Here is a 14,501-nt window from a genome sequence, read left to right as displayed (position 1 = left end):
GAACCAAAACAAATTTGAAAAAAGTATATAAAGATGATGTATAACGTATGTATGATAGTGTCTATGGGCTTGATGTACTTGGGGTTGTGTATACGTGGTGGTATTTTTACCATCTGGAAACACAGCAAGAGGTGATAAAATTGATAAAGGAGTCAAAACAAAGAAGGTAGGCTGCAAAGAGAATTCCGCGTACATTTCCGATGTCTGTACTCAACTGTAATGGAAAACCTTTGTTTGTTTTGTTTTCAATGCACTCTGTTGTGTTGTTTTAATGTCGACATCACGTCCTGTGTTTGGTTCGTTTTAATGCCTTTGATTCGTATTGTGATCATGCTTCAAACGAACCGCATCAGAATTCGTATAGAGTAAGTGTGAAATCACTAAATAAGCGGACGGAGACCGCCTGAACAGGTGGGTCTCGGTCCGCTTATTTGGTGCTTTCACACTTAATCTCATGAACCACACTAACAGAAAAATCCCACCTGGGTTCGTTTTAATCTAACTAAAACTGCCAAGTGTGAAGTGTGAACAAGTGGGCATTTCAGTAAATAAACCACTGTTTTTCATGCTGTAAAAAACCTGATAGGGTTGGAACTTTAGAACCCTATGGAATGAATGTAATGATTTAAACATTTAACTTTTGCATATATAAACTGGTTGCTCTTACTAATTCAGAAGCACTTAATTTGTACAGCTAATGAAGCACCTCTGTTCAAAGCGTTCTGTTTCTCTGGAAACGGTATACTTTATACACAAACACAGACTATCTATCTATCTATCTATCTATCTATCTATCTATCTATCTATCTATCTATCTATCTATCTATCTATCTATCTATCTATCTATCTATCTATCTATATATATATATATATATATATACACACACACACACACACACACACACACACACACACACACACACACACAGGCATATTCCAGACTGAGCAGCACCCTTGCTTTAATTACATACTAGATTTATGCATGTGAGGAGTAGGCTACAAATCTTCTAAGCATGTTACAATTTTCATTAATTAGTCTATAAACAGAAATAGAATGCTTCCTCCTCTTTTGTATACACCCTGATTAAGAATATTTGACCTTCCTTTAAAATGCATCTCATAAGATATAATACTAAAGGAAACTGCAGAGCATAAAGCATGAAAGACAAGTTTATGCAAAATGTTCTGTCTCTTGAATTGTCTGTAACATAGACTGTAGCATAGACTATACGGTCCAAGGTCTATAGAGTTGAGCAATGGAGGGTTCGCAGAGATGTACCCAGCAATGACATGGATGATTGAACAGTAGGTGACAGGTCCTCATAACTGCTCTGTTTGGATGTTACAGAGTCGCAGTCACCCCACATGCCATGATAGTCAAACCAGGGCACGGGCCTGATAGCTGAAGGCACAATGATGAAGAGGAGTGGAGGAGAAGGGCAGAAGACAGCAGACTGGATTTCAAAATTTCTCACTCTCTTTCACACTTGCCTCTGGGTTGTGGTGAATCTCTGTACCAATCTATTCATGGAAAAATAACACTTTTCTCCACATTACTTTTCTTTTTCCCTTTGCAGTTGGTAGTGAAATACTAAGTATTGTTATTAAATGTTTGCTTGTAAGTGAATCCGATGTGCACTCAGCCAGATCCTCATGTTGGTTGCCCTTTAATAGTGATCAAATTGTGATCGGTGTTTTAAATGTCTTTTCAGTAACAGCACTGAATCAAGCTGAGTTTATTACAGACAGGAATCAACCAATTGACAGACCAACAACTGTAAATGTCAATTGTGTTTGTTTAATAACATGAAATTGTCACCCTCTACTGGATCTAAAAGCATTGGTGACAATATCATAAAGCATAGTCAATTTTGAACTCTGCTAATGTTAAAAACGTCTGCACAGTAAGAGAAAAATATGAAATATTATAGCATGGCCAGCAATGTAGTTAGATAGCTAGCAGATAATTAAGAAAGTGAGAAGTATAGATTATGCTAGTCTGAAAGAGAAGATTCTAGTGCTAGAAGTGCACATCCAGACCTTAGTGTTAGGCCTATCAAGTAATTAGAAGTACAAGTGCTGGATGCCTTAGGTGAAGTTAACAAGCCCTCAACTCCGGCACTACAGACCGCGCAATGGGGCAAATTTATGATGTTACAGTGAAATAGCTGAACTTTAGCTCGCCCATATGAGCACCATACCCCTCCCATTCATGTGTCCAACAGGTTTGCCCCACTCACTGAGGCACCCGCTGAGAAGCCTGTTGAAAGAGCTCTGGTTATTGGGGATTTTGCGACATGCGAAGTTAGCTAGGCCTTTAGGGACACCAGCAGCAGTAGTTAGCTGTATACTGGAGGCTCGGGTGCCGAACATTGCAGGTAATCTTAAGGTCTTAGGCAAACATTGGTTCTCTAAGATAGTCATTCACGTAGGAGCTAACAATATATGCCTTTGCCAGTCAGAGATTACTAAAAATAATATTGCAGAGGTGTGTCAATTAGCGAAGGTAATGTCCAATGCTGTAGTATGTTGTGGTCCCATCCCAATACGGCGCAGCGATATAATGTACAGCTGGTTATCTTCACTAAACTGCTGAATGTCCAAGTGGTGTTCACAAAACAATGTGGGGTTTATAGATAATTGGAACACATCTGAGGCCAAGCCTGGCCTTTTAGGGCAGGATGGTATCCATCCTACTGGGGAGGACACTACTCTCCTTTCCTGTAACATAAGTCATAGTGACAGACCTAGTTAATCTATGACAATCCAGAGCAGAGGCCAGGCAACAAACAGGCTAAACCAACTGTCTGCTGGTTGCTACATGACCATCAAGATTCACCATATTGACACAGTGTCTGTTCCCCAAGCTAAGCAGAAATACAGAAAACAGAGTAAAACATGTCTTAATAACCTAAACAGTATTAAACTGATTCATAGAACACTGTCTGCACCTTTCATCTAAAGCTGGGTTTATTAAATGTTAGATCCCTAACAACTAAAGCGCTCAAGATAAATTTAATCCTAAGAGATCATACATTTAATGTACATTGTCTAACAGGATGGATGAAGCCAAATGAGGCGGCATAGCAGTTATTTATATTGACACATTAGGCATAAACCAGAAAGCTGGTTATGATTTCGAGTTCTTTTAAATTATTTTTATTAGCATAAATTATGTCACCAGCAACAAGAAGCCCACCCAGCCTCTTCCACTAATTGGCATCTACAGGCCACCAGGAACCTACTAAGAACTTATTAAGGAATTTGCAGATTTCCTTTCTAATCTAGTCACTTTAGTAGAAAGAGCCATTATTGTTGGCGATTTCAGTATTCACTTTAATGGTGCCCAAGACCCTCTGAGATCAGCCTTTAATTCTATATCAGAATCAATTGGTTTCCCTCAGTGTATCTGGTGCGCATGTGCTTGATTTAGTATTGACATACGGTGTAGACATAGAGAACAGTCATACTACCCCAGTCTGATGCCATCTCAGACAATTCCCTCATTTCATTTGAACTACTGTCAAGTTAACTTGTTTAACTGGCTAGCTAACTAGCCAGCTAAAACAGTAATAATTCATAATAATAATATAATTTATTTATATAACACTTCTTACAACAGCTGTTGTCACAAAGCAGTTGTACAAATATCCTGAGTCCAAGCCCCCAGTGAGCAAGCCAAGGGCGACAGTGGCAAGGAAAAACTCCCTAGAGCATGAGGAAGAAAACTTGAGAGGAACAAAGACTCAAAGGGGGGGGGGGCATCCTCCTCTGGCCGACAATGGACACTTCATCGGTAACAATATAAACAATAAAGAGCAGAGTAAGTAGTGAAAGTGAAAGTGAGTGAGTGAGTGAGTGAGTGAGAGAGAGAGGGGAAAAATATGCAATCAACGTCTAATCCAGTTTTCTAGAGTTGCTAGTTTGGTCGCAATGATGTGTGTGTGTCCAAAACCCATCCCACATGACGTCCATCAAGGGCAATGGAGAAGTAGTTGGCCAGGGTGGAGGTGTGGTGAACTACTGTAGAGGGAATCTGGGGGTGGTGGGAGGAACCATGGCAGCTGAGACAGGTTGAGACACAGTAACAACATGACATCAGGGGTGGGTGTACCTCAGTAGAATGAGAGAATAGATTATTAGGCATGTCCAGGTACGAGAGTATGTAAATTGGGGAACTATAAATGTGCAAAGATGGACTCCAGCAACTATGGCAGAACAGCTAAAATGATAGAGCCAGAAGGAAACATAGGTATGACGGCACCCTGTAACATCAGCACTCCGCCGCTCTCAGTCAACAAACTTGAGTGACAAAAGAGAGGTAAGTGACAACATCATGATATCCCAGTTTACCATAACTCTCAATGCCCATTACCAAAATGCAAAGTAGTTAATAAAATGCCTGACTGTACAGATAGGTTTTCAGCCTAGCCTTAAATATTGAGACTGTATTTGAGTCTCGAACATTAACAGGAAGGTTATTCTATAGTGTGGGAGTTTTATAGGAAAAGTCTCTGCCCCCAGCGGTAGATTTTCTTATTCTTGGTACTAGTAAAGAGCCTGCACTTTCGATATAAGTAGACATGGTGGGTTGTAACGTGGTTGGAGTTCAATAAAACTGTGAGGCAAAACTCTTCAGTGTTTTGTAGGTCATTAAAAATATTTTAGAATCAATACAAAATTAGCTACGATAGGAATAATGTCATCAAATTTTCTAGTACTAATAAGAACTCTGCTAAATTTTGAAGCAGCTGGTGCTTGTTTAGGCACTTAGTGGTACAGCCAGATAGTAAGGCATTACACTAGTCTAATCTTGAAGTGATAAATGCATGTACGAGCTTTTCTGCATCATGTGAGGATGCAATGGTCTTGAGTTGGAGAAGAGCAGTTGTAGAAATATGTATATGAGCTTCGAACAAGAGACCGGGATCCATAATCTTGAAGTGATTACAGATCCCAAGATCTTTAACTGTTAAAGAAGATGTGATTGGGAGACCATTGAGGTTCATAAAGTAATTATAGAGTGAGGTCCTAGCTGTCTGTGGGCCAAATAGAAGCACTTCTATTTTGTCAGTATTAAGTGAGAGAAAGTATCTCAACATTCAGTGTCTGATGTCCTTTATGCATTCCTCAATAATACTAAGATAATATAAGTCCTTTGGTTTGGCTGAAACATATAGCTGAGTATCATCATCGTTACACTGGAAACTAGCAGTATTTATGTATAATGTCACCTAGCAGAGGCCCTAGAACAAATCATTGTAGGACATCATAGCTAACGTGGTATGCTGAAAAGTCTCCATTTATGTTAACAAACTGGTAGGGATCGGCTAGATAAGATTTAACCAAGAAAGGGCTATTCCCCTAATCCCAACAACATTCTGAATCTATCTAATAAAATGTTGTGATCTATAGTGTCAAATTCTGCACTCAATAAAAATTCAATATTGCTTTATCTAAGTTATTTTCTGTGATTTAAACCACAGCCTTCACAGGTTTACCACAGTAAACAGTGATATTTCATATAGAGGATATACACAGACACTAATATCCTAACGGAATATGCCTCCTCTGTGGGACTGAGTAGCAAAACATTTACAAAACAGCGAAATCAGAATGAAAGGCAGTTGGGCTGGACAGCGATCTGTCCAAATTACCAATAGAATCAATGACATGTGTTCAGGAATCAGGTTTCCTGATATTTACATGTTGCCTGATTTATGTAGCCTACCTGATTTAGATCCCGGGACATATGCTAAGCAAAGCCTGAAGGTGCACAAAACCTTGACGCTTGATTGTACAATGGATATTTCTATTTTAGTTACAATTTTAAAAGTTATAATTCAAATTAATAGTCACTACCACTATTAATATTACCATTATCATAATTATCAATCATATCTATAATTGAACCAAAAACAAAACAAGTTATTTTGTTTGTACATTTTATTTTAATCTCACTTAAATTTGTCTAAAAGCAGGAGCTGTTCCCACGTTGACAGCAGTCCCTTCTCGTCTCTCCTCCCTTCCCCTATATATTACATCAATATTGGTATTAAACCTAAAACAGTAAAGCCTGCTATTTACAAATATGCCATTTACAAATATGAATAAGTTCAATTTATCTGCCGTTAGCTAGCTGGCTGCCTAGCTAATTGGCTAACTAGCTTAGCTACGAAGGCCAAACGCTACTACAAATGACGCCATTTATTTTGGGTTATTTTTTTTATCTTCTGTTTTGGTTTTGGGAGTTAGAGTACGTTTTTGTTGTTCGTTTATGTTTGTTCTTTTTCTCGTTAGGCAAGTTATTTAATCTGTTTTCGTTCCAGGATTGTTTGTTTGTTATTTTGGCATTGTCATCTCCCGAAATACACACCTCTACGAATAAATGCCGCTTTTACTTTTTTATATCCTTTCCCCTCTTTTCCTGTTACGGTCCGGAGCCTAGACCGAGTCGTAACACATGCTTAAAAGAGAAAGCCCTTTCACCGTCTGTCCACGTGAGATAGACCTTCAAATGATTGAAAAACAGTTCATGTATTCATGGTATTGTTACTGTCATAACAAAGGCAATACTGTCAATTTACTGTTAAAATGAAAGTACTGTGATGTTCTCTCATTTTATTGGTCCATTTTACATGAACATTGTGTCAAAGCTCAAGAGGGAACCAGCTGAGCCTCTGACTCCTATAATTACAAAACAATGATACTTTTTCCCATTTTTAAAATGAGAATATTTGAGACCCATACAAGTTTATTACAATATCCTTAAATATCAAGCCAAGCATATTTGATGGTTTTATAAATAATCTATCCAAAAATGTGTCTGAGCCCACCCTGTTGGTTATGAAACCTTTGGTTATTTACAATAAAAATAAAATAAGTGAAAGTATATTGTGGGAATGTGGACTTATTTCAAGGATAAAAACCTTCACTAAATATATAACTGTGTTTTTTTTTGTTTAATTTGTTTTTATTTATATGTGAATAACACTTTAAAAGCACAAAGATTTGTTCTTGACAGTGAACTTTCAGATTGCTTGCCTGACTGTGCAAGTTGGAAAAAAGGTAACATTGAAATCTGATAAGGTATCTAGTAAGGATGAGAAATTTTACAGGAAGTAAACAGGGGGCATGTTTCTGCCGGTGCAATAAATTGTTTATATGATTACTGAAAAAGTAATCTTAGACAACTACAAAATATAAATCAAGATTAACTGGAAGATGAGGCAATATTATTTGTACTCTAATGCCTAAATAAAGTGCTGTAATTCACAGCTGCATGAAACCTTGTAGTTTGAAGAGATGTGACTATACAGACACCATATAAAATATCATGGAAGTACGTTTCAGCTCTGTTGCAAAACAGTTCAGTTTTAGTGGTAACCATTCTTTAGTATAGAACAGATCAAACCATTATTAGGCATAGACCAGATTAAGCCCCTGAACAAGTGTTGCCTTTTAAAAGAAAATGTTCTCCAAACACCTGCTAGGATTATAGCTCAGTAACACAGACTTTACTTTAAATTGTAATGCAATTACCGTTTGCACTACTAGACCTTACAGTGACATTGCAAAGATGGTCAGTAACATTGATGTTACTTGTATAGCCTTATGTTGTCTCAAAGCTACTTTAATTGATTTCGAAGTTACACCAGAATTAACCACCAAAGGAATCCACTACCTCCCTTCAGTCATATGCCCTCCATTTACATCTTTCTCCAAAGTAACTACTGCCAATGGCATGCACGCTTAGTCCTTAGCCTACCCTTAGATGGCTATGTGCACATATAACTGATAGGCATGGAGTACTGTCTCTATGTAGAGGCATTTCCATATTGGTAAGATCAGTCAAAATTTGTAATTGCTGATTACAGAACTAAGGATATTCATTCAGGACTCTTTCCCAGGTCTTTTGTTTTAATGATAGAAATTAGAATGTAAAGGCATTTTAGAAGTAAATGTGATTAAAAAACATTAGCTTCCCACACCCTGTTATAGGTGAGACTTGAACCCTCAAGCTAATGGCTTCACATGTATTGTTGTATAATTATCACACAATAACAGGTTGACTACTGGAGGTCACAGTTCTCAGCTTGGCAACACTACATAATAGGAAAGATGTCCTGATTGAACCGGCAAGTAAGGTTTGAACTCACAAATACCCTTCAAAATCACAATCATACAACTGTGGCATACAACAAACCTGTGAATTATGTAGCCCAGTCCATGTGGGTTTAGTTTGAATTAATAATTGAAAACACTAAAAATCCTGCTCCAGGTGAAGGAACTCAGAATCTCAGGTCTCATTTATGTGTATTGAGGACCAGATCACTTGGGCACAATAGCTATTCTGTGATGTCTATTCACAGAAAAAAGGAAGCAGCACCTCAGCTATTATTTGTACAAGGTAATGAGTTTGCCTATTTGCAGAATATGCTCTTAAATGTCCACAACCATATTTCACTGGTTGTGATGATATCTTTTCAGCACCGGGCTCCTGTAGTGAGCAGACTTAAGTCACACTGGTAACAAGTAGCATGTGAGGGTGAACAGCCACTCAACCACATGCTGCTTTGGATTTCCATGGGAGCATTTAACACATTAAATGCATAATTAGAGTCCATTTGAAAACTGCTGCTCCTGATGAGGCTTGATGTCACTTGATCTTCAGCATCACCTTTAATGCTTTACACATCCTACAAACTGCACCAGTGGAGCCTATAGGCAGTCCATGGTCCTGGGACAGTCACTATCTCTTATGATGTATTGGTTCACTAGCTGATGTAAGCAGTAAAACTGCCCACTGAAAGCTTGTGTATGCTTGGATGAAGTTCAGCAGCTCTGAGTCCCTTTGTAATTCTCCATCTGTTTGAGTCACCATGTCAGATTTCCCAGGACGATATCTACATGTCCCTGTGTCTCTGCTAACCGGAGGAACAGATGGGAGCTCAGTGAAACTGACTCCCCCGACCCAGGAAGTGATGAAAAGACCAATTGGGTAAACTGTGGAACAGAATAATTTCAGTGGCGGTCATCTGCTATTTGGTGAGAGAGGTTCACCAGGGAGCTTTTACCATTGTGTTCTAACTTTATTTGCTCTTGAAACACCTAGACATTTGGCCACTATGCTTTAAATTTATATTAAGGACCTGTAACATGTAGCTTTACTTTCCACTGCAGCTTTCTTGTGTACTTTCATGGGTCAGGGCCTCTATTAGTGATGATTGATATAGAATCACAATTGGGACATGCTTTAAAATTCATGCGTCAGGTGAGGCTTGAGCTCACAACCACAGCACTTGTACTACTATATAAGTACTGGGCACTAACCATTTGCACCATTGGAGCAAGCTGCTTAGTAATCTCTCTGAATACATCAGTAAACCTCTGCATACATTTTCTGCATACATGTCCTGCTCTATAAATATAGACTAAATGGATCTGTCCAGTAGCTCATGCTTTGATTAACACTGAAAGAGTTCTTATGTTATTTCCCACAGCATTCACTCAAAAAAGAAATATATTCATTCCTGCAGTACGCTGATAAGATCCCAAAGTTGAGAGCTCTAGCTGTAGTGGTAGCAATGGGATTTATATTAATCACACTGAACTGAAATCTATAAGCTACACTTCTTTGCAGGAAAAGAAAGCTATCAGGAAGCCACTGTCCACACCATGTCATGTGATTAAAAGTAAAAACTGCCAACTTGATGTTTAATTTGATGAAGTGCCTCAGCTCTGAGTCCCTCTATAACCCATCTGCCTGTGTCATGGCGTCAGGTCATGCAGGATGACATCTGCAAGTACCCATGTCTCTGATGACCTGAGCAGCAGATGGGTACTCGGAGCAATGGACTCCTGTGACTCAGGAAGTGGATGAGAAGACAATGAGTCAGCTGCAATATGGAAGGGATGCTTGCAGCTTACCTTCTAAAATGACCCAGACCTGGTACTGACACTACCATACTGCCTACACTACTTAGATGAGATATCCATATTATGACTAATGCTCATACTGAGTGGCATAAAAACCCTGAGACTGCAGCCAAAGTATAAGATAATCAGGTTAAAATGTATCTTTATGCTGCCTAATGTGTTTGATAGGCAGAAAGGAAAGTTTTTACTACAGTGCCAATGCATGCATTCCCATACGTATCAGGAATATCTGTGATACCATTGCCTTATGCCTCAGCATAAGAGATGTAGTTATTCATTAATCCCCAAGGGGATTAATACAAGTTCTGTGCATAAAATGTAATAAAATTAATACAATTAGTGGCTGATGACTTTACACAATCAAACTACAAGAAAACTGTAATGTCAAGTGGTGTGTATTTATGTCAAAGGGCATTTTGTCACTAAAGAAGTACAATATGAGATTGATAAAAATCACTGACATTTTCAGAGATTCATTCTCTTAAAACATTTGGTTTATACTGATAAGATCCACAGTGCTTTCAATGCTAAAGGAAAGATAGGATAAGAAAGTATTAACAAATCAGTTTCAGTTTATGGGGAAACATCTCTGTACCCTCAGTAAAAGCACTCAAATCTAAGCAAGCATATGATCTTATACAATTGATTTTATGTTGGAGAAGTCTTATGAGCGACTTTCACTGATACTGAGACAACCTGATGGAACCCTCTCTGTCCTTGAGGGATGGACTGAGATTTTGGGAGACTGGAGTAACTGATGTGAGAGAAATCAATTACATTGGCCACTTGTCTCCAGAACTTAAGAGGAAAACCTACAATGTGTCAATAAAAATACAGTTTGCATTCTGGTTGTATTAACTGATGATAACCTTGTGGTTTCAACCAGTTATTGTCTTGGATTGGGAGCTTTGTCAGTAATTCAGTTAGCAAATCGATAATTCAAAGTCATTGTTGTCCTTGAATAGTTTACATATGGACCTTAGTGTTCCAATCTAATCTGTGAAGCACAAAAAGGTATATATGAGTCTAGTGTCACAGGTCTAAAGAATCACACAAATGTTATGAAGCCTCTCAAGAGCACAGTGGCAGTTCACAGGGGGTAGGGACCTTAGACATTGCAGCCAAGCAGCATGCTTGATTGATGTTGCCACTGCTCAATCACAAGTGACATCATCTTTTTATTACTAGCTCCTGAGCTCCTGAGTATTCCTATCAGCTTGATAACATTTCTAAAACAAGTTCCATTCTAATGTTTGTAGTGTTAGATGGCAGACACATGGCAATATAAAATACACATGGCAGTAGAAAATACTGACCACAGCTGTGGCTGAAACACATCTCAGTGACTGGCTATAGAAGTCAGTAGAGGATTTTGTGACTGAGGAAGTGGTATGGTATAGAAAAGTAAGATGAAGTGAAGGTGTGTGAAGGGTGGTGGGCTATAGACAGTTTTCTGTCTGCTAACTATGTCAAAGTTGAGATATTTTACTCCAAGAATGGAATAAAAATATCCATGACTTGATTTTGTAGTATGACAACATCAATGAATGGTAAAAAGGACATACATTTTGTGTCACATTAATCAATTATAAAAACAGCTCCCATTCTCATCTTCACTGACTCGCCTAGCATGTACTGAACTGTCACGGTGTTGCCATGGCAGCTTGATGTAATGTTTCTGGTAAAACTAATTTGATTTGATTGATGGAGCCAAAGATGTGTTTATTATGTGCACTGCATACATGCACTAATAAGAATGAGGACTGACCCATGCACAAACTGAAGCAATACACTGACTACGTATTTTCTCAGCACAAGTCATGAGCTCCAGCCACTGATAAAACAGCATGCATAAGTCTTTCCTTTAACCTTAACTCTTCACTCAGAAACAGTGAGACAGCAGCCTGACTGTACATCCCTCAGTGTTCCTAGTGAGAGATGCTGCCATCTTCACAGGCATCTAATAGCCAAGTTGTGTGCAGTAGTCCATTGTGGTTTCTGAGCTAGTGTTTCCCAGACACAGATTTTTGTGTGCCAACATAAAGTCTAATATTAAGCATATTTAGCAATATTTAGCATTTTAATGTAATTTTAATGTAAAACTGATTACACAAATAGGGGAAATGGCTGATGTTTGGTTTTACATTGCAATTCATGAGGCATGCCAGAGTGTGTGAAGAAGAGAGAGAACAGGGATATGCCATGCATTGAGAACCAAGAGTCTAAGCTTTCATTATTTGTATAATATCTTTAGATCATACATGTAAGATCTGTTTATCTGTTTACTCAGGGTGTACTCATTCATAGTTATAAACTGCTTTGGACAAAAGTGTCAGCTAAATGCTGTAAGTGAAGGAGTGACATAGCTGTCAATATACCAGAGCATTGTTTGTGCTAAGAATGCTCAAATGAGATAAAGAAGCATGTGTACAAATGCATGTCCTATTACATCTTTGGTAGCATCACAAGGCCCTTAAAACTCCAGCCCTAAATTTCACATCTTGAACTCCTAATCTCAGGATGGCTTCATTCACACCCTGCTCTATATGTGTCTTATACATATATGTATATATACTGGGCTATGACAAGCTGCATCACTGGAACTTCAATAAACCTGCCCTCAAGTAATTTATGCAATTTGCTGAGTGGCATCAGGTTTATCCGAACAGGGAAACCACCCTCTACAGAATTATGTGCCCAGGTCTGGGGCTGTAGAGCACTGCTGTAACCCAGAGTGGCTGCATGTGGTTCTCGCCATTCCTGATGTGTTCACTGCCCATTTCACCAATTACTGTTTTCACTGCAGTGATTTAACCCTATTGCCTGCTCTGTAGGAAATGGTAATTTCAGTAATTGGAGGCAGTAAGGATCTGCTTCACCAGAGAGTAGCTGCTAACAAAAACAACAATTCTATTACAGTCAGATAACCCAATTTTAAATTTATTACATTTATAAAAATGCTAAAATTTATAAAAATACCAAACTGGCAAGGTCATATACAAATATATTTAGCGAAAAACCCATGTAGATTTAGTTATGTTAATTAACAAGGTTTGATTGAACTTTACAAACTTCTGGTTTATTATAGTCTATAGTGCTCAATAATTTATACATGTAAATGAATTCATACATGTAAATTTATACATGTAATGAATTTATGTAAATGAAGCTGAAGGAGTGACATAGCTGTCAATATACCAGTGCATTGTTTGTACTAAGAATGCTCAAATAAGATAAAGATGGTTTCTTTTGGATAAATGTGTCAGCTAAATGCTATAAATGTAATTCAGTGGAAAGTTTATCATGCATTTCATCATAAAAAAGTCAAACATAGAACTCATTCTCCTTGGAGAGTTCAAGCTTCTATCAGACAAGTTACATTCAACCTGCATCCTTCTGTTATTGACAGTATTTGACCTCAACTGATCTTCACCTGGACCACCACAATATCAGACATTGCAACCACCCCCTCCACCTCTAAGACCATAACTTTCTATGCTTCTCTCTCTACCATCCTTCTCTTTCCATCCAGTCCTCCCAAACGTGTTCCTCCTCCTTCCATCGCAGTCGGCACTCCATAACTCCCTCTTCCCTTACTTCTACTATTTTGTCCAACCTTCCTCAGCCTGACTCTCTGTCTTCTCTCTCTTTGGATACAGTTACAAGTACTTTCATTTCTACACTCTCCTCATCAATGCATCTTCTTCTCCTCTAGACCTGCAAGGTCTTCCCCACCTGCCCCCTGGCTAACAGAAACACTCCGTTGCCACAGGACTGCAGAGATGCGATGGAGGATATCTCACCTAGATTCAGACATCAACTCATACTAGTCTCTCCTTTCCAAGTTCTCACTGGAAGTAACATCTGCAAAGTCATCCTACTATAGAGAAAATTCGAATCATCAGCATCTGACCACATAAGCTCCTCAATATTTTTTCTTTTCTCCTTAATCCTCCCCTCCCCCTCCTTCCTCATTGCTTACTCCTGAGGATTTCATCACCTTCTTTGAGGAGAAGGTTGCAGCAATCCACTAGTCCTTTTCCTCTGTTCCCACTATTCCAATCATTGTGCATTCCCCAACATCCAAGTCTCTGTCTTATTTTTCTCCTCTCTCCTCAGACAAAATTCTTCAATTCCTGACTTCCAACAATCTGACTACATGTCCGCTGGATCCAATTCCTTCTACTCTGTTCCAGACAATCTCAATAGATCTGCTTCCTTTCATCTCTGTCATCATCAATAACTCCTTATCTTCTGGTCATGTGCCAACTGCATTCAAAACCACCAGGGTGGTACCAATCCTCAGGAAGGCCACACTAGACAGCTCCAATGTTACCAATTACAGACCATTATCACATCACTCTTTCCTCTCAAAACCCCAGTTTACAATTGATTGTCTTTTTTTCCTCACTCAGAACCAGTTGCATGATCCCAATCAATCTGGCTACAAACAGGCGCATTCTACACAAATAGCCCTCATAGGAGTGACAGAGAAACTTCATGCTGCTAAAGCTGACAAACTGTCATCTGTTTTGATTCTTCTAGACCTTTTGACAGCCTTT

Source organism: Electrophorus electricus, chromosome 3, assembly GCF_013358815.1.
Source record: "Electrophorus electricus isolate fEleEle1 chromosome 3, fEleEle1.pri, whole genome shotgun sequence".
Taxonomy (NCBI): Eukaryota; Metazoa; Chordata; class Actinopteri; order Gymnotiformes; family Gymnotidae; genus Electrophorus; species Electrophorus electricus.
Note: the sequence above shows the minus strand (reverse complement) of the source record.